Genomic DNA, 19773 nt, shown 5'->3' with positions numbered 1-19773 from the left:
AATGCTTTATTTATAATTCCAATTGAAGGTAAATATTTATAATTAATGAAGATATTTTATTTTAAGCATGAGATGTCAAGGATTATATAAAATTTAATTAAAATGTTGACTCCATAATTAGATAAAGCGGCCATACATCTATTTCATTTTATAATAATTTATAAGTAATTAGGATACTCTATTTTTAGCATGAGATGTAAAAGATTATATAATTTTTTATAAAAACAGTGACACGAAATTTGAATTTTGAAATATTTATAATTAATGAGAATATTTTATTTTAAGCATCATATGTAACCGATTATATAAATTTGAATGACAATATTCAATCCATAATTAGATAAACTGCACATAAATCTATTTCAATTTGATATGATTGATAATTGATAATATTGATAATAATAAATATAAATAATAAATAATAAAGAAGAATGAATAAAAACGGTCAACAGTGTGCTTGATTAAAGGAAACAAATAAGGAGATTGATAATTGATTTATTATTCGTAAACTTAAAAAACAGTCAATCATAGCAAAATACAAAACAGATGAAGAAAATGAACGTATATGCAGGTTCTCAAATGTCAAACGGATCTGGAAACATGCCTTGTTCCAATAGTTCATCCTGTAACAGATATGAGAAAGAATTTGACAATTAATATGAACGCTGTAGATATTAATTTTGTAATCATTAAAATTATCTAACGACATTAACATCTTACCACTGTATTACTAACGCGATTCGTATGCCTCTGTAAAAATTCAAAACTTGAAAGATCTTCATACCATTTTTTACATACACGTCTAAACCGACATAGTGATTTGTTAGGGAGCCTAACAAAAATTTCCATGATCACAACATCAAACGGAATTTGATCCATTATATGAAACACCTAGTAAAATGCAAAACGTATAATAAAACATAAATGATATTAATTTGTATTGATACATGAAAAAGAGATTGTGTATTACTTAAGAATTTTGCATAGTACCTGGTTGAATGAACCAAAGAATAGGTTGAAAGTTGATATGTAATGGAGATGTATGTTGTAATTTATATAAAATGATATTATAAATGGAATGTTTCTTTTATGAAGGGAAATTTAAATTAATTTTAGTAAACCGGTTGGGATTCACATATGATAAGCACATTCTTGTATAAATTGTTAAAGAATTGTTAAAAATTAATACACTCACTGGTGATTTAATTATTTATTTAAAAAAACCCAAAAAAAAGTTGACTAAAATAATTTATATACTAAGAATGTTATTATAATGTTAGGTTTATAACGTTATATTTGGATTGTACATTGTTAATAGTTATCTATAATAATATGTATATATTCTATGAATAAATAAATAACACAATTAAAAACATTTGTACATAAAATTTAAAATATGCAAAGAATAATTAATAATAAGTCTTTATTTATATTCAATATTAAGAACTACAATAACTATAAACATAATTACATACAAAAAATGCAAAGCCTGATAAATACTATCATCTTCTATGGATATATAGATCACAAACCACAATAAAGTGATTAACAATAATTTCATGCTATTGATATAACAATGCAAAACCACAATAAAAATAAAACAACATCGATGTTGGGTAACAAACTAACATGACGTCAACGCATTAAAGTATTGAATATCAATGTAATAAAAATAAAAGTTTTTTAATGCTAATGTAATTAAAAAAACGACATATAATAAATATAACTTGACGTACAAAAAAAATACAAATGCTAATTAATAATAGCATCTCTTATTGATATAACGATAATAAACGAAAATCAAGATAAATCGCAACAAACATTGAGTAAAAAGCAACATCAAGTACTAACACAAATGTTCTGAATACGATTGAACGAAAAAAAACATTGAAAAGTTGTTTGAAGACCACTGATATGACTATTAGATTCTGAGACTACTTTTCCTGCTTTGGATTCAAAAGACCCACCTTCACATTCAAACCTTCATTGTTCTCACAATCACCCTTACGCGGTTAATTGAAGACTGAGATGAACATAAATCCACATCATAACCGGCATCCAAATTACGCTTAAGTTCATTCTTCAGCATCTTCGAAGAACAACAATTATTCGCTCCGGAGAGTGTAGTAAACATGCTATTGTTCAAATTGGACATCGGCGTGTCGTCATCACCGGGACGGGAAACAGAATCCTGTAAAATAAAATTAAAAAGGTAAAAAAACAGTTGAAAAAAAAGGTGAATGACAAAATATTGAAGCATTAGAGGACTAAAGAATTTGTTTCACAGACCCGGATTTGGATGTTAACAGTTGGATTTGAATCAAAAGGAACAACATTTAAAGGTTCATCATGAGCAGGCTGTATTTATTTCATATGTTTCAATAAATATTGTAATGTACTCTAAGTTTTTTATAACAAAAAGTAAAGCTAACGTATAGAATAATTTTCGAACCTGGAAAGCATCAAAAATATGTCTTTTATAAAAAGTAATGAATCTTCTAATACCAAACCATGTCAATATTTAGGTAAGATAATTGATTAACAACTGAACCGACGAAGTTGTAACCCAAATCTGCAACAAACAACGAATAAAGGGAACAATTGCCAAATGTTAACCTACTTCGACAAAAAAAACACACAAAGAATGAGAATATCATATTACCGATGAAAGAAAATATATGATTCGTAGCATACCTTAGAAACCCTAACAATACAGGCAGCCACAACCAGAACCATTGCTAATATGATATTCTCATTCTTTCACACAAACCCAATTCCATCAATGTAACACCTCGAAAAATTTCGTCCAATAATGTATTGACACGTGTCATAAGGTTCCGGTATGTGAAAACATACTTTAGAGGGACTAAAGTTGACAAACAGTGAAAACTATGGAACGTAAGGGTCCAAAGTGTCAACAATGGATAAATAGACTCTATGATAACCCTACATAATGTTTATAACCTTAAACGGATGGATCATGGATCATACGAAGCGGAAAATGCACAAAAGTGAGGAATTACAAACTATAGGGGCCAAAAGTGTCAACATGTTGAATTTATACCTCTGAGTGAACTTTTGGCAGACCCGAAGCCTTGTAATGCTAAAATATACTCATTAGAATGTGTGGTAAAAATTTCGTGAAGTTTCGTTAACGTATGAGAAAGTTATGGCCAAAACCGTACTTGAGGGGTTAAAAGCGTCAACGTCGAATTTCATGGCTTTTCGGTTGAGCTCAAAGTTATCCGAGGACATTACCATGTTGGTAAATGTCCCAAGGTTCTTAAAAACCAAGTTTGGGGGTTTACGAGTCAAGATAACTAGTCGAAACATTCGTGCAAAGTCAGGGACCAAAACTGTCAACATGGAACAAAGTTTGACAGCTGCAGAAGCCAGGCGGCCCGCCTGGACAGGCCTAAGCGGGCCGCAACCCGCGCCCAGATGCAGCATTTTCGCGAAACAGGGCTGTTGGGTCCGAATTTGAGTGTGTAACAGCTGTGGCCACCTCCATAACTCACCAATAGGAGTGTATGCATGTCTAGGACACCTGGAGACCTCTTGTATCATCTGCAACCTCCTTAAATCAGATCAAAAGCTCACATTTTTGGGCACTTGTGATAGTAACAAGAACACCCAAACTTTGCAAGAACTCTCAAGGCACTTCTGGAGCATTTCTGAACGACAAGGCAGCCTCCTAGTGTTAACTAAGCTTCATTAGGACCTTTGTAAGCTTTCATATCAGTCTATAATTCGTTCTTGCTTTGATTATTAGTTAAAAGTCAAACCGTTGTTCATATAGTTTGACTTTTCGATTAAACGAGTTTGGCTCTGTCATTTCTCAAATTGAAACCACTGATATGTTGGTATTTATGTGGGAAACAAACCCTCAAAAGGGTATTCTCTGATTCCCACTCTAAGCATGCTATTTGTCGAGTCAAAGTTGTTTCTAAAAAGTCAACAGAAATCGTTTTTGCGAAATATAGCTTAAATGGTAATGTAGATGACATGCAGCCAGTTTGATCATCAAAAATAACTTATAATATATGTAAGAATGTGTTTTACCATAATCAACTCGACAATCTTTAGTATAAATACGAATCGGAACCGAAAGTCTTGTAAAACGACTTTTTCGTAGACTATCGATTCGGATCCGTACATGCATGTTTGAGATCTGTATTGGAGCTTATTTTTGACTATTTTTATTTTAGTATAACTTTCTGGAATTTTTATATCTCGAGTCTATGCTTAACCGATTCATTTGCATGTTTCCAATTTATGCTTAAAGTTGACTATTTTGCCCTTTTTGATATAAAACGTGATTTTTGGAAAAGTGAAAGAGTAGAAATCTTTATTACTAATTTATAAACTTGCACCGAAAATTTGAGACCAGTTGGTGGTCCAGATTTTGAGTTATGGCCGATAGCGTAAAACTAAAGCTTTATGTTTAATAAACGGCGCATTTCGCGTATAACCCATTTCAGGCCACGTTTTGATATAAAACTTTTTACCCACTGATGTTATATAATATTTTGGGATTTTTGATGATTTTTATTTAATTTTTGGCTGAACGTATCATAGATCGCTAAGTCGATTCGGTTAATGCCGGTTTTGACCGTTTAAGCCATAAAATGAGTTTTATAAATTCTTTTGACCCCAAACTTTTTCTACTGATTTTATATGTTAAATAAATTATTTTGAGCATTCTGGAAATATAAAAAAATCTCAGCTTTCTTTTAAAAACCCGGAAACGGCTCTAAATCGCATTTTTAGCGTTTTTAACGCATAGTAAGCGTTATACTCATTTTAAACATATAAGACTCATACCTACTGAGGTATTTAGCATATTTTCATATAATAACAGTAAGTATAAATATTTTAACTCAGATTTACAGTTTTGGCGTTTTTAGCCCTTGTGAAATTACTAAAATACCCCTACGGTGCATAGTTTGATTTTAAATGATAAGTTTTGTATACGGGTCATACTCTACTGTTATAATATATCAAATGAAGTATATTTACTGTATAAATCAGACCCGTAACTCAGATTTCCCATTAGACTCTTTTATAATCTTTTAAATGACCAAAATGCCCTTATGAGGTGTAAATTGAGTTTAAAATCATTCGGGGCATAATAGAACATAACTTACTGATATTATATCATATTTAAAGCATATTATCTCAGGGAACTTGCATTTGACTCTTTTGGCTACCCGTAACGCCCTTTTAGCGTTCGGTTCGGTTTACGTAACTAGTTTGCGTAAATTGACCGAAACGGGTCAAACGTTATCATTTTTATCTCAAAATCCAGAATGTATTTAGTATACCCATATTATACAAGTATTCAAACTTGTCGGGTCTAAATCACATTCTATCCGGTCTTTCGCTTAATCGTGCGCTTGTACCGTATCGTCCTTAAAACTAACCGGTCTAAGCTAAGCTTAAATAAAAGACCCGTTAGGAATCTAATAGGTTATTATAAACCTTTGTTCCAGATTAGGAGGCCCAGTAAAAGCTACCTACACTTACCAATTGTGATTCATACTTGCTCAGGTAAATACATTTTGACTTATTTTCCCTATACGGGCTTGGGGTACGGTATATAGAATACCGCTTGATCGAGCGCACAAATCCTGCGCCCTTGGGTGTCCAGTCTTGAATAGTTTGTGCGACTCGTTTAAACAGTCTTGTTTTACTTTAAGGGTTTGGGGGGTTATTGACCATGTCCCGGATATCCTTGGCATTATCTTACGAGATGGCCACGACCAGAGCACGGGGTGTAGGCGTACACCCGACGTGTATAACTCTTTAATGTGGTGTGTCATTTAATCTTTAGCCCGGACAGCAGATCCCGGGCCACCAAATGTACGAGTAGCATGTAATTCGTTCACAAGTTTATATTGCATAATTATCCCAAGTTAATAAAAATATTTATGCCTTGTGCATTTAAATCAATTTTCAATCATTTTCAAAATGAGTCAGTTGATTTGTATTTACCAGTGTAAACTGACGTATTTTTCCCAAAAGGTTAAGTGCAGGTACTAAACGAACTAGGCTGGCTGTTTCCTAAGAGCGTCCACTATAGTCTCGCAAGCTCGGACGACAAATAAACTGTTGAACAATTTATCTTATTTTATTTGATCCGCCTGTGGATCCGTTTCAACTACTTATGATGTTTATTATTACATTTTAATTAAAGTTGAAATGAATCTATTTCTGCTTCCGCTGTGCATTATTATATTGTGTTGTTTGTCTATGACGATGCCAACCACGTCACTGTACCCCACACCGAGCCCACCGGTGACACGTGGAGATCGAGGTGTGACAGGTTGGTATCAGAGCCAACGCTGAGTGAATTAAACACTAGTCTTTTGTGTTTGATCTCAGTTACACAATTGCACATTCCTCGATTTTCGAGTCTAGACAAAGAACTTAGGAAATGTTCAAAATTTCGTTTGTTTTATTTTTATTTATTATTAGCTTTGTCTTATATATTTTGTTGTGCAACTTGTTTGATTTTTGACAGGTTCATCATGCCGCCACGTATGCGAGGACGAGGAGGATTCGCCACATCACATGACCACGAGGCAGGGCCTTCGCACAGGCGAGCCCCATCAGCATCGCACAACACTGCAGCCCATGATCTTTGGAGATCATTCGCCGAGCCAGCCAGGCACTCGGTATCACTTAGTACCTCACCATCCCTACCTCACTCCTTTGGGCCACATTCTGAAAATGGGCCCCACGACTCCCATGGATCTTTCATACCTCTTCACCAGTCACCTCACAACTACCCAGCACCCGTTTATCAGGGCCTGTACAACCCTGATGCCTACTTGGATGAACCAGTGGGTCATAACCCACTAGGACCTGAAGACCACTTTTCTGGTGGCAACGAGATGGAGGTCGACGAGGACACCGATCCCTCCATGCCACCGTCCGGCACTCCCAACCATCCCATTGAGATATCGGATGGGTCACCATACAGGGGATCACCTTTTAATGGTGTTGACAGCTACGAGGAGAGGTTTAAGCAGCACGACTGGGTCTATACCCCCAGCTACCATAACTCCCCCATGCACCAGTCTTACCACGGTTCTCCCGTGCACTCTCAGCACCACTCCCAGCAGCAGCAGCTTCAGCAGCAGCCTCAGCAGCAGGACCCATCTGAGGCCTTCTGGCGCGACGTGGTCACTCCGTCGCCACCACCACCACCGGTTTTGCCTCCTCCGCCTCAGAGGCCAAGGAGGAACGCGCGTATGTCTACGCGAGGAGGGATTCGCATTGGCACCCCTCGACATTCAGGTAGCAGCCGCTACTCGCCGCTCCACGAGGAGTCAGAGATGGGAGAGTCTCCGCATCCCGTCTCAGAGGTTTCTTCTGCGCCTATTGCGCCACTACCGCCGCAGAACTTTGGAGAGCCCATCCCTGCGTATGCTAGCGCAGCACAGTTCAACCCTTTCGAGCCGACTTTTCCTCCCGGTTATGATTATACGGGAGATCCCTACTGGTTAGCTTCAGGCTACAACCCTCTCAACCAGGAGAGTGTTTTTGGAGGTCCCTGGGCTACGGGACAATCAGCTTTTGGGTACTTACCGCAAGGGTACCAACAGCCGCAGCCTCCACAGCCACCACAGTATCAGCCACCGCCGCCGGCGCCAATGATGTCGCCACCGCAAGTCCAAGAAATCCTGCAAGGGATACACGACGTTCGACGGGAATTGCAACAGGAAATGCGACAAGATCGCCGACACAACCGCGGTATGTTCAAGAAGATGGTTGACTTGATTAAGGGTAAGAGTAAGAAGGATTATTAAATCCTTTGGTTGTTAGCTCATTTACTCATGTCCCTGCGAGGACATTTATTCCTGTATTCTACCCCTGCGTGGGTATATTTCTCTTATTCTACCCCTGCGTGGGTATGTTATTTCTGTTTAACCCCTGCGTGGGTTTGTTTTGTTTGTTTTGTCTGTTATTTGGTTTAGCCCCTGCGTGGGCATGCTATTTAAGTTGAAAAGTCCCGTTTAGGGCAAAAGTTGTACTAGTTTACTTTAATTAAAATGGTTAATTTAAAATTTTTCTTCATTTTATTTATGTGCATGAATATAATATTCAAATAAATGGAAAATATCAAATTTTATTTGATTTGCCATTTAATAAGAATCTTAGTAAGGTAAAACCTAGCTTGAATGTCTTATTAACAGGCCTGGCCAATATGGTAAAACCTGGTTGAAAAGATTCAACTCTCTGTTAACATCTGAAAATATGTTAACATTCTTGACTAAGCGTGATTCGTAAAATCACACATGTCGCCCTTTTTAATAAATTATCTACAGATTATATCTGTATACAAGTCTGATTGTGACTTGATACCTACGGGTTATGACTATGTCGTATAAAGCAAAAAGGCAGTTGTGATCTATGACTCCCTGCCAAGTAAAGGATTATTTGTTTAATTATACAATGCTAATCCTATAAAAATCTAAATTTATAATTTAGAAGTTGTCCGAAGTGACTAGGCCTATTGTGCCAATATATATATATTTCATTCCATAATATAGTTGCTAATAAAAGCCCTGAATGAAATTAAATAAATTAACTATTATGGTTATTAATACCATGGTTAATAAATCGTCTAGGACGATAATACTGTTAGGTTTCTAAATAGACCTTGTCCTTACTTTTATGTAGCTTAAAGCTACATGGCCAAATCGGAAGAAACCAACAGTCATTCTGGGGAGCACCCAGATAATACAAGGATTCACGTCATTGGTGCGGAACTGCAAGCACTGGTAGAAAACGCTGTTGCCAAGGCTATGGATAGGCAATTCAGAGAATCTAGCGGGACTCGGAGTAGGACCCGAACCGTATCGCACGTCAAGCCCAAGACTCATTCGGAGGCTCATAGTAAGCCGCCTTCTAAGAAAAGTGAGCCGAAGAAGGATGAGGAGGATAATCACTCCTCCAACCACAGCAGTATTCCTAAGCAAGAAATCAAGCAGAAGCATGATACGCACAACAAGTCCTGTACGTACAAGTATTTCGTTTCATGCAAACCCAGAGATTTTACTGGGGAAAAAGGAGCAGTTGATTGCATGACATGGCTAGATGAGATGGATATTGTCGTTGATATCAGCGGGTGTGCTGATAGGGACGTCGTGAAGTACGTGTCCCAGTCGTTCAAGGGAGATGCTATAGCATGGTGGAAGTCTCTTCTACAAGCTGCCGGTAAGGCCACCCTGTACAGTATGTCATGGGAACAGTTTGTGGCCCTGATCAAGGAAAATTTCTGCCCGCAGCACGAGGTCGAAAGGATTGAGTCGGATTTCGTATCCCTGGTAATGAAGAACCTCGACTGTCAGGCATATCTCACTACATTCAACACCTTATCTCGATTAGTGCCGTATTTGGTGACCCCGGAGCCGCGAAGGATCGCCCGATTTATTGGGGGTCTGGCACCAGAGATCAAAGCGAGCGTTAAGGCATCAAGGCCTACGACGTTTAGATCAGTAGCTGTCACAACCACCGATCCCTATCTCCCGGGAACGGGCGGCCGTGAGCCAGTTTCGGTGGTATCACATTTATTTATCCAATTTGGCAGCGGAAATTTTCATCAGGACCGTAGTTAGGAAATATTTTAATCAGAGTAAACCACCATGTTTTATAACATTAAACATATGGGTAAAAACCCAAGTTTTCAATACACACGTTTCATAGGAATAAATCCTATTTATTTAATAAAAATATCCATTTTATTCTTAGGTAACTTTATTGCCACTTTTCCAAGCCTTCAGTGCTGTCCAGCTGGCTTATATTTGGCTTTCACATTTTGTTACCTGAAACGCGTTTTAAAAACATTTTGTCAGTGGGAAATACTGGTGAGTGATTCCCAGTTTAATCAAGTTTAAGTAAAAACCAATTTGCAGTATTGAGGGCACATCCGCAATTACATTTGTATCCAAGACATCACAATTAACATCAGTGGTACGGTCATACTCAACTTATGGGATGTTACCACGCCAGTAACTAATTTTGTATACAAAACCCCAACATACCCACTATAATTGTATCCTTTACAAATACTCAATAACTGCTTTGTATATATTTAATTAAGTGAGGTTTTGTAAGAACAGTAAACAAAAAGGTTTACAAAAAGCGAATCAACTCACATTGCTGTCTTAGGTGATTCTTTAGGGTTTCCTGGTGAATATCTATAATTTACACAAATGCACGTGTGTTAGTATAATAACCCATTTTAACATTAGTAATACCCTCCCCGAGACGGTATTCCAACGACTACGTCGGGCAGAACCACGACAGCCGTTACGGAACCCTAGATCAATCGGGCAGCGTATCTAATACGTCTCCAGGGGTTATAATACTTACATCGTAGTAGAACCTCGCTATTTTAGGGGATATTAAACTCGGGTATAATGCCCACTATTTAAAAGTGTAGAGAGACAGAAAGAAAAGTGAACGAAAGCGGACTGAAGGCCGATGGCCTCCATTTATAGGGCTGTAATTGAGTCCCCTCGCGGCCCGCGTGGAGTTTGGGCCGGGCTCACGCGGCCCGCGTCAACTCCGGGTCAAAGCGTAGCTTGTTCCGGTCACACACTAGGTTCGACACGCGCTGGACACGTGGCGGCTCCGGGTCATGCCACCATTTAGGACGCGCGCGGCCCGCATCAACTAAACCGAACATGTACGCGGCCCGCTTGGGCTTATGGTTTTGGCGATATACTGGTACACACTCGCGCGGCCCGCTTTAACTTGAGGTGAGGTCCTACGCGGCCCGCCTCAACTTAATAATTATTGTTTTTATTTATTTTATATAGTATAATCTATTTTGGGGCTCGGTTTTCACATACGGGGTGCATATAAAGACACATTGAGATATTTAAAATATATTAGGGTGTCGGAAATATTATGAGGATGTCTGTTTTACCGAGGGTTGTTATATCATCCCCACCTTGTTTTAGAGCTCGTCCTCGAGATCTACTGGAACAAGTGTGGATATTTCTTTTTCATTTCCGATTCAAGTTCCCATGTGTACTCGGGTCCTCTTTTGGAATTCCATTTTACTTTGACCAGAACTAGTCTTTTATGTTTGAGATTCTTAACTTTCCTATCTTCAATTTGTAGAGGCTTCTCCACAAACTTGAGTTGCTCATTAACCTCTATATCCTTAAGAGGTACTACGAGTGATTCATCAGCTAAACATTTTTTAAGATTGGATACATGAAATACATCATGTATTCCTGCCATTTCTTCTGGCAGTTGTAGCTGATAGGCTACAGGTCCTATTCTTTTAAGAATTTTGAAAGGTCCAATATATCTGGGACTAAGCTTTCCTCTTTTGATGAATCTTACCACTCCTTTCCAGGGAGAGACTTTCAATAACACTTTATCTCCCACTTGAAATTCTAATGGTTTGCGTCTGTTATCAGCATAGCTCTTTTGGCGATCACGTGCTGTTTTCAGTCGTTCCTTGACTTGAATGATTTTATCAGTTGTTTCTTGTACTATCTCAGGTCCAGATAATTGTTTTTCCCCAATTTCTGCCCAACAGACTGGGGTTCTGCACTTTCGTCCATAAAGTGCTTCGAATGGTGCAGCGTTGATACTTGTGTGATAACTGTTATTATAAGAAAATTCTATTAAAGGTAAGTGTTCGTCCCAATTACCTCCAAAATCAATTACACAAGCTCTAAGCATGTCCTCCATTGTCTGAATTGTCCTTTCGCTTTGTCCGTCCGTTTGAGGATGATAAGCTGTGCTTAGATTTAACCTGGTTCCCATTGCTTTTTGGAAACTTGACCAAAAATGAGAAGTAAAACGGCTATCTCTATCGGAAACAATTGATAAAGGAATGCCATGTAAAGAAACGATTTCATTTACATACAATTTGGCTAATTGTTCCATACTAAAGGTTTCCTTTATTGGTAAGAAATGAGCTGACTTGGTTAATCTATCTACAATCACCCAGATTGTATCATTACCTTTCCTTGTTTTAGGCAATTTGGTAACAAAATCCATTGTTATCAATTCCCATTTCCAAACTGGTATTTCTAATTGTTGTAACAATCCTGAGGGTTTCTGATGTTCAGCTTTAACTTGTGAGCAAGTTAAACATTTAGAAACATAAGCTGCTACATCCTTTTTCATTCCTATTCACCAGAAATTTTTCCTTAAATCCTGGTACATTTTATCACTTCCTGGATGCATCGTATATTTAGACTTATGGGCTTCTTCTAATATATGGTGACGTAAATTTCCTAATTTAGGTATCCACATTCTCTTTTTATGGAACCTCCAAATTCCATCTGTTCCTTGTTCTAATTACTTAATCATTCCTTTTAACTTTTCAGTATCCTTCTTGATTACTGATTCTTGTGCTTTTCTAATTTGATTGTTTAAATCTACTTGTAGATTTAATTTAAGAGAACGTACCCTTTTTGGCTTTTCGTGATATTTTCGACTTAAAGCATCAGCCACCACATTGGCTTTTCCTGCATGATACTGGATATCACAATCATAATCACTAAGCAATTCCATCCAGCGTCTCTGTCTCATATTCAATTCTTTTTGCCCAAAGACATATCTTAAACTCTTATGATCTGTGAATATGGTAAACTTACTACCATAAAGATAATGTCTCCAAATCTTAAGGGCAAAAATTATGGCTCCTAATTCCAAATCATGGGTCGAATAATTTCCTTCATGACTCTTAAGCTGTCTAGATGCATAAGCTATAACCTTTTGGCGTTGCATTAATACGCATCCATAACCTAACTTAGAAGCGTCACAAAAGACTACAAAGTCTTCAGTTCCTTCTGGTAATGCTAGTATGGGTGTATGGGTTAATCTTTGCTTAAGGATACTAAAGGCTTCTTCTTGTTTTGGTCCCCATTCAAACTTAACAGATTTACAGGTTAACTTAGTTAAAGGAATGGCTATTCTAGAAAAATCTCGAATAAATCTTCTATAATAACCGGCCAATCCTAAGAAACTTCTAACTTCAGTTGGTGATTCTGGGGTTTTCCATTTGGTAATTGCCTCGATTTTCGTTGGATCTACATGAATTCCTTCATGATTCACCAAATGTCCGAGAAATTGCACTTGTTCTAACCAAAACTCGCATTTTGAAAACTTAGCATAAAGCTTTTCTTTTCTTAATAAACTTAAAAGTAAATGCAAGTGCTTTGCATGCTCTTCTTTGCTTTTAGAGTAAATTAGAATATCATCTATGAAGACAATTATGAATTTATCCAAATATGGCTTACATATTCGGTTCATCATGTCCATAAATGCGGCTGGGGCATTGGTTAAACCAAATGGAATGACAGTAAATTCATAATGACCATACCTTGTTCTGAATGCGGTTTTAGGAATATCTTCTTCCTGTACCTTTAATTGATGATATCCTGATCTTAAATCGATTTTAGAGAAAAATCGAGCTCCTTGAAGTTGATCAAACAAATCATCGATCCTCGGTAATGGGTACCGATTCTTAATCGTGACTTTGTTCAATTCACGGTAGTCAATGCACATACGCATTGATCCGTCCTTCTTTTTAACAAATAAAATCGGCGCTCCCCATGGCGATGAGCTTGGTTGTATGAATCCCTTCTCCAACAACTCGTCTAGTTGTTTCTTCAGTTCTTGCATTTCAGCGGGTGCTAAACGGTAAGGTGCTTTGGCAATTGGTGCTGTTCCTGGTAGCAGATGGATTCTGAATTCGACTTCTCTGTCTGGTGGTAATCCTGGCAATTCTTCTGGAAAGATATCTGAAAATTGGGACACTACTGGAATGTCTTTTAATTCTTTTCCTTTAGTGTTAGTGATTATAGAAATCAAATACACTATAGATCCTTTTCTTATACAACTTGCAGTTTTCATCACAGAGATGAATTTAGTGGATCTAAAAGGTTTATCTCCTTTAATTGAGATCTTTTCACCTCTTGGTGATTTTAATTGAATTGTCTTTTGATCACATAAAATACTGGCTTTATTGGCTATTAACCAATCCATTCCTAACACAACATCAAATCCAGCCAGATTCATTGGATACAGGTTTGCAATAAATTTTTGATTAAAAATTTCTATTCTTGCTCCCTGCAAGATTTCAGAAATCTGAACAGTTTCTCCATTTGCGGTTTCCACTAGACATTCTTGTGGTAGTTTAGTTAATGATTGATTTAGGAGTTTGCAAAACGAAGTATTAATAAAACTTTGGTTTGCACCAGAGTCAAATAATACTTTAGCAAAAATATCATTAACTAAAAACGTACCAGCAATTACGTCTGGAATCATCCTGGCTTCCTCTGTAGTTAGCACGAATGCTCTGGCATTTTTAGGATTTTTGTTGGTTGCAACTGGAGCCAATTTCGGACAGTTTGTCCTAATGTGACCTTTTTCCCCACAATTGAAACACATTCCATTACTGGATTTCTTCTTGCAATTCTCTTCCTTGTGTCCTGGGGCCTTGCAAAAATTACAGTAAGTAGAGCATCTTCCAGAATGCTTCTTTCTGCAGGCTTTGCAGTAGGGTGCAGAGGTAGAACCTACATTCCTACGATTGGAATTCCCAGAACGGAATTCTTGAGTAAGCCTTTGGGTTAGGTTTCTCCTCTGGTCTTCTTCTCTAGTACGGATTAACTCATCTTTCAAGGTATTGGCTAGTTCTACAGCTTCCTCTATGGTTTGGGGTCTAGCTGCCTTGACTATATGTCTAATTTCTCCAATTAATCCCCAAATGTAACGGGAGATTAACACTGGTTCAGGTGCTGCAAGGGTAGGTACTATCCTAGCATATTCAAAGAATGTGGTAGTGTAACCCTTACTGTCTACCCCGGTCATTCTTAGATTCAGAAACTTATTTGCTATTTGTTCCTTTTCATTGGGAGGGCAGAATTTCCTTTCTACCATGTTCTTGAATTCTTCCCATTCCATATTATAAATCCTATCACTTCCTCTGGATTGGAGGATAGTGTTCCACCATTCTAAGGCTGCATTTTTAAACAGATTTGAAGCAAACATTATTTTATCTTCTTCAGCACACTTGCTTATTTTCAGAACTGCCTCAGTTTTCTCTATCCAGCGTAAAGCTGCAATGGGTCCTTCATTGCCCGAGAATTCTATTGGTTTGCAGGACCAGAATTCCTTGTAAGAACAACCATGTGGCATGGTTCTTCTTCTTTTGGGAACGGGCGCTTGAAGTATGGGTCCATTGTTCACGCTGTTTTCGGGTTCAGTTGGTCGCTTACTGCTATGCTTACTTTTATTATTCGCTTCCTGAACTGTTTGAATAATAAATGGCATCGCATCTATAATTCCCTGTGCCACAATATGCTGAACGACACTATTATCCATTTGGTTTCCGTTGTTATTATTGTCCGAATTCTCATTAACCACGTTAATGTTACTCTGGTTATCGTTATTCAGATTTTCTTGATTTCCCGCGTCGGCCATCTGAATTTTAGACATTTACCAAATATTAATATCACAAATAATATTTATATATAGCCAATCACATGACACGCACTTTTTAACCAAAATCGTCGAGCATTGCGACTTTTACTCTTTTTATATAGTATGCATCAATACACACCAGTACAGAAATAAAATTTACAGTACCGACTGAAATGTAAAACTACAATACTAATAGTATGCATCCGTAGTTTTTTTTTTCTAACACATACACACATATATTATTTGATTATTATTATTATTACTACTACCGTTTCTGCCATCACGTTTACTGATATGGATTCATCCAGAAATCCATATTACGCTCATCGTATTTCCATACGAGGCGTTCTCCCACCTGTCGCATACGATCACTGCTTTCTAAAATTTCCTCCCCAAAAGTCCTAAGTTCCTGGACATTTTCTGCACTCATTGGGGGTGCAGGTTCTAGGACTGGGTTTGGAAACTGAGGTACGGGTTCCTGATACGGAGGCATAGGGGCTTGGTACGGGTATGGATTTTCTAAGATTTCCCTAACATATGCGTCACTAATGTTGTAGGGATCTTGAGGATCTAACCCTGGATAAGCTCCTAAGTTGGGCATTGGCACATTTTCCTGAATTGGGTTTTGTTGCACGTAGTCCCTAACATCGTCCCACCAGGGGTCGTAGTTGTTTGGGTCTAGAGGATCAGGTGCAGGTACCCTAGGTATCTCCTCCGGGTTGGAATCAGGCATTTCTATCTGGTCTTCTATTTCCATGGGTTGATCAGGATTTTGTGGTTGTGGTGCTAGCATTTGTTCCAGGTTTGGGTCGGCAGCAGTGGTTGCTAAAATATGGATATTAGCGATACCCCTATTGAGCATATCCTGATTATAAGCATCAGTTTCTCTTTTTGCTGCGACTAACACTCGTTGTTCCTGCAACTTTTTCATTCTTTTCCTACGCTCGTGCGCTCCCCTACTGAACCATCCCCTCTTTTTCTGAGGAAATGGCTCTTCAGACTGAGCCTTAAACACAAAGATCCCTTCTTCTGTGTCAGCAGAATACCCTGAGAGGGCAGGCTGAGAAGAGGAGGTGCCTTCGCTCCTAGGCGAACCAGACAGTTGACGATAGGCGTCAGAAGGTCCTTGGTCACTCATACTGTAAACTAACAAATAGTCAGATAACACATAGCAAGAAATACAATTATACACGTATTTCCATAGTTTATTTCCTAACACTTTGAATTTTGATGTCAGCAGAACACTTCTGTGGCTGAATCAGTGGCATAGCTCTGATACCACCTTCTGTCACAACCACCGATCCCTATCTCCCGGGAACGGGCGGCCGTGAGCCAGTTTCGGTGGTATCACATTTATTTATCCAATTTGGCAGCGGAAATTTTCATCAGGACCGTAGTTAGGAAATATTTTAATCAGAGTAAACCACCATGTTTTATAACATTAAACATATGGGTAAAAACCCAAGTTTTCAATACACACGTTTCATAGGAATAAATCCTATTTATTTAATAAAAACATCCATTTTATTCTTAGGTAACTTTATTGCCACTTTTCCAAGCCTTCAGTGCTGTCCAGCTGGCTTCTATTTGGCTTTCACATTTTGTTACCTGAAACGCGTTTTAAAAACATTTTGTCAGTGGGAAATACTGGTGAGTGATTCCCAGTTTAATCAAGTTTAAGTAAAAACCAATTTGCAGTATTGAGGGCACATCCGCAATTACATTTGTATCCAAGACATCACAATTAACATCAGTGGTACGGTCATACTCAACTTATGGGATGTTACCACGCCAGTAACTAATTTTGTATACAAAACCCCAACATACCCACTATAATTGTATCCTTTACAAATACTCAATAACTGCTTTGTATATATTTAATTAAGTGAGGTTTTGTAAGAACAGTAAACAAAAAGGTTTACAAAAAGCGAATCAACTCACATTGCTGTCTTAGGTGATTCTTTAGGGTTTCCTGGTGAATATCTATAATTTACACAAATGCACGTGTGTTAGTATAATAACCCATTTTAACATTAGTAATACCCTCCCCGAGACGGTATTCCAACGACTACGTCGGGCAGAACCACGACAGCCGTTACGGAACCCTAGATCAATCGGGCAGCGTATCTAATACGTCTCCAGGGGTTATAATACTTACATCGTAGCAGAACCTCGCTATTTTAGGGGATATTAAACTCGGGTATAATGCCCACTATTTAAAAGTGTAGAGAGACAGAAAGAAAAGTGAACGAAAGCGGACTGAAGGCCGATGGCCTCCATTTATAAGGCTGTAATTGAGTCCCCTCGCGGCCCGCGTGGAGTTTGGGCCGGGCTCACGCGGCCCGCGTCAACTCCGGGTCAAAGCGTAGCTTGGTCCGGTCACACACTAGGTTCGACACGCGCTGGACACGTGGCGGCTCCGGGTCATGCCACCATTTAGGACGCGCGCGGCCCGCATCAACTAAACCGAACATGTACGCGGCCCGCTTGGGCTTATGGTTTTGGCGATATACTGGTACACACTCGCGCGGCCCGCTTTAACTTGAGGTGAGGTCCTACGCGGCCCGCCTCAACTTAATAATTATTGTTTTTATTTATTTTATATAGTATAATCTATTTTGGGGCTCGGTTTTCACATACGGGGTGCATATAAAGACACATTGAGATATTTAGAATATATTAGGGTGTCGGAAATATTATGAGGATGTCTGTTTTACCGAGGGTTGTTATAGTAGCTGATCTATCCCTCTCCCTCACTCAAGATGTAGTCAGATTGAGAGCTATTAAGAGCTCAGAGGAAAACAAAAGGAAACGTGAGGATGACACCTCACGAAGATCTGAGAAACGACACCGAGGGAACAACGACCATAGGAAGGGGTCGGGATTCAAGAAAGGAGATCATCAATCGGGTGAGAAACCCAGATGCAAGACCTGCAAGAGACACCATTTTGGGAAGTGTCGTTTGGAAGCAAAATCCCAGTCTCACGAAAAACGATGTGGAATCTGCAAGTCCACAGACCATAAAGCCTTAGATTGCAAGAAGATTAAGGATGCAACTTGTTTTGGTTGCAACGAGAAAGGGCACATCCGGCCTAATTGCCCAAAGAATGCAAAGAAAGCCGATGAAGGAAAGAAGACTAATGCGAGAGTCTTCAGAATGGACGCCAAGGAGGCAGTTCTAGACGACAACGTCATTACAGGTACTTTTCTTGTAAACGATGTTTTTGCTAGAGTCCTATTTGATTCAGGAGCGGATAAATCATTTGTAGATGATAAGTTTTGTAAATTGTTAAACCTTCCTGTTAAAACCTTAAGTGTGAAATATGAGGTGGAATTAGCCGATGGAACCATAGAAACCGCCTCGACTGTTCTAGATGGATGTGTTATATCCATTAGGAATCATTCTTTCCCGTTATCCTTGCTTCCCTTTAAGCTAGCTGGATTTGATATAGTGATAGGCATGGATTGGTTATCGCATAACCAAGCCCAGATTCTGTGCAACAGAAAGCAAGTAGTAGTGAAGACTCCGTCTGGTGAGTCACTCACTATCCAAGGAGATACCCAGCATGGATTGCCTGAGCAAGTGTCCATGCTCAAGGCATCCAGATGCATGCAGAAGGGATGTGTCATTTATATGGCACAAGTTACCATTGATGAGCTGAAGCCGAAGATTGAAGATATCCCTGTTATCTCAGAATACCCTGAAGTATTCCCTGAAGAACTACCCGGTTTGCCACCGGATAGGCAAGTGGAGTTTCAGATAGACATCATTCCAGGCGCTGCGCCTGTAGCAAGAGCACCATATAGATTGGCACCAACGGAGGTGAAGGAGTTGAGGACGCAGTTGGATGATTTGTTAGCTAAAGGTTTTATTAAACCTAGCTCGTCTCCTTGGGGAGCGCCAATCTTGTTCGTTAAAAAGAAGGATGGATCGATGCGTCTGTGCATCGATTACCGTGAGCTTAACAAGGTCACTATCAAGAATAGGTACCCGTTACCCAGGATCGACGATCTGTTCGATCAGTTGCAAGGAGCAAGCTATTTCTCCAAGATCGACCTGAGGTCAGGTTATCATCAGCTGAAGGTCAAAGACGAAGATGTGCACAAGACAGCGTTTAGGACTCGTTATGGACATTACGAGTTCCTAGTGATGCCTTTTGGGCTCACCAACGCACCAGCCGCATTCATGGATCTCATGAATCGTGTCTGCAAGTCCTATCTAGATAAATTCGTTATCGTCTTTATTGACGACATCCTTATCTACTCGAAGAGCCAAGCTGACCATGAGAAACACCTTCGTTGTAT

The sequence above is a fragment of the Helianthus annuus genome, chromosome 5 (genome assembly GCF_002127325.2).
Source record: "Helianthus annuus cultivar XRQ/B chromosome 5, HanXRQr2.0-SUNRISE, whole genome shotgun sequence".
Taxonomy (NCBI): Eukaryota; Viridiplantae; Streptophyta; class Magnoliopsida; order Asterales; family Asteraceae; genus Helianthus; species Helianthus annuus.
Note: the sequence above shows the minus strand (reverse complement) of the source record.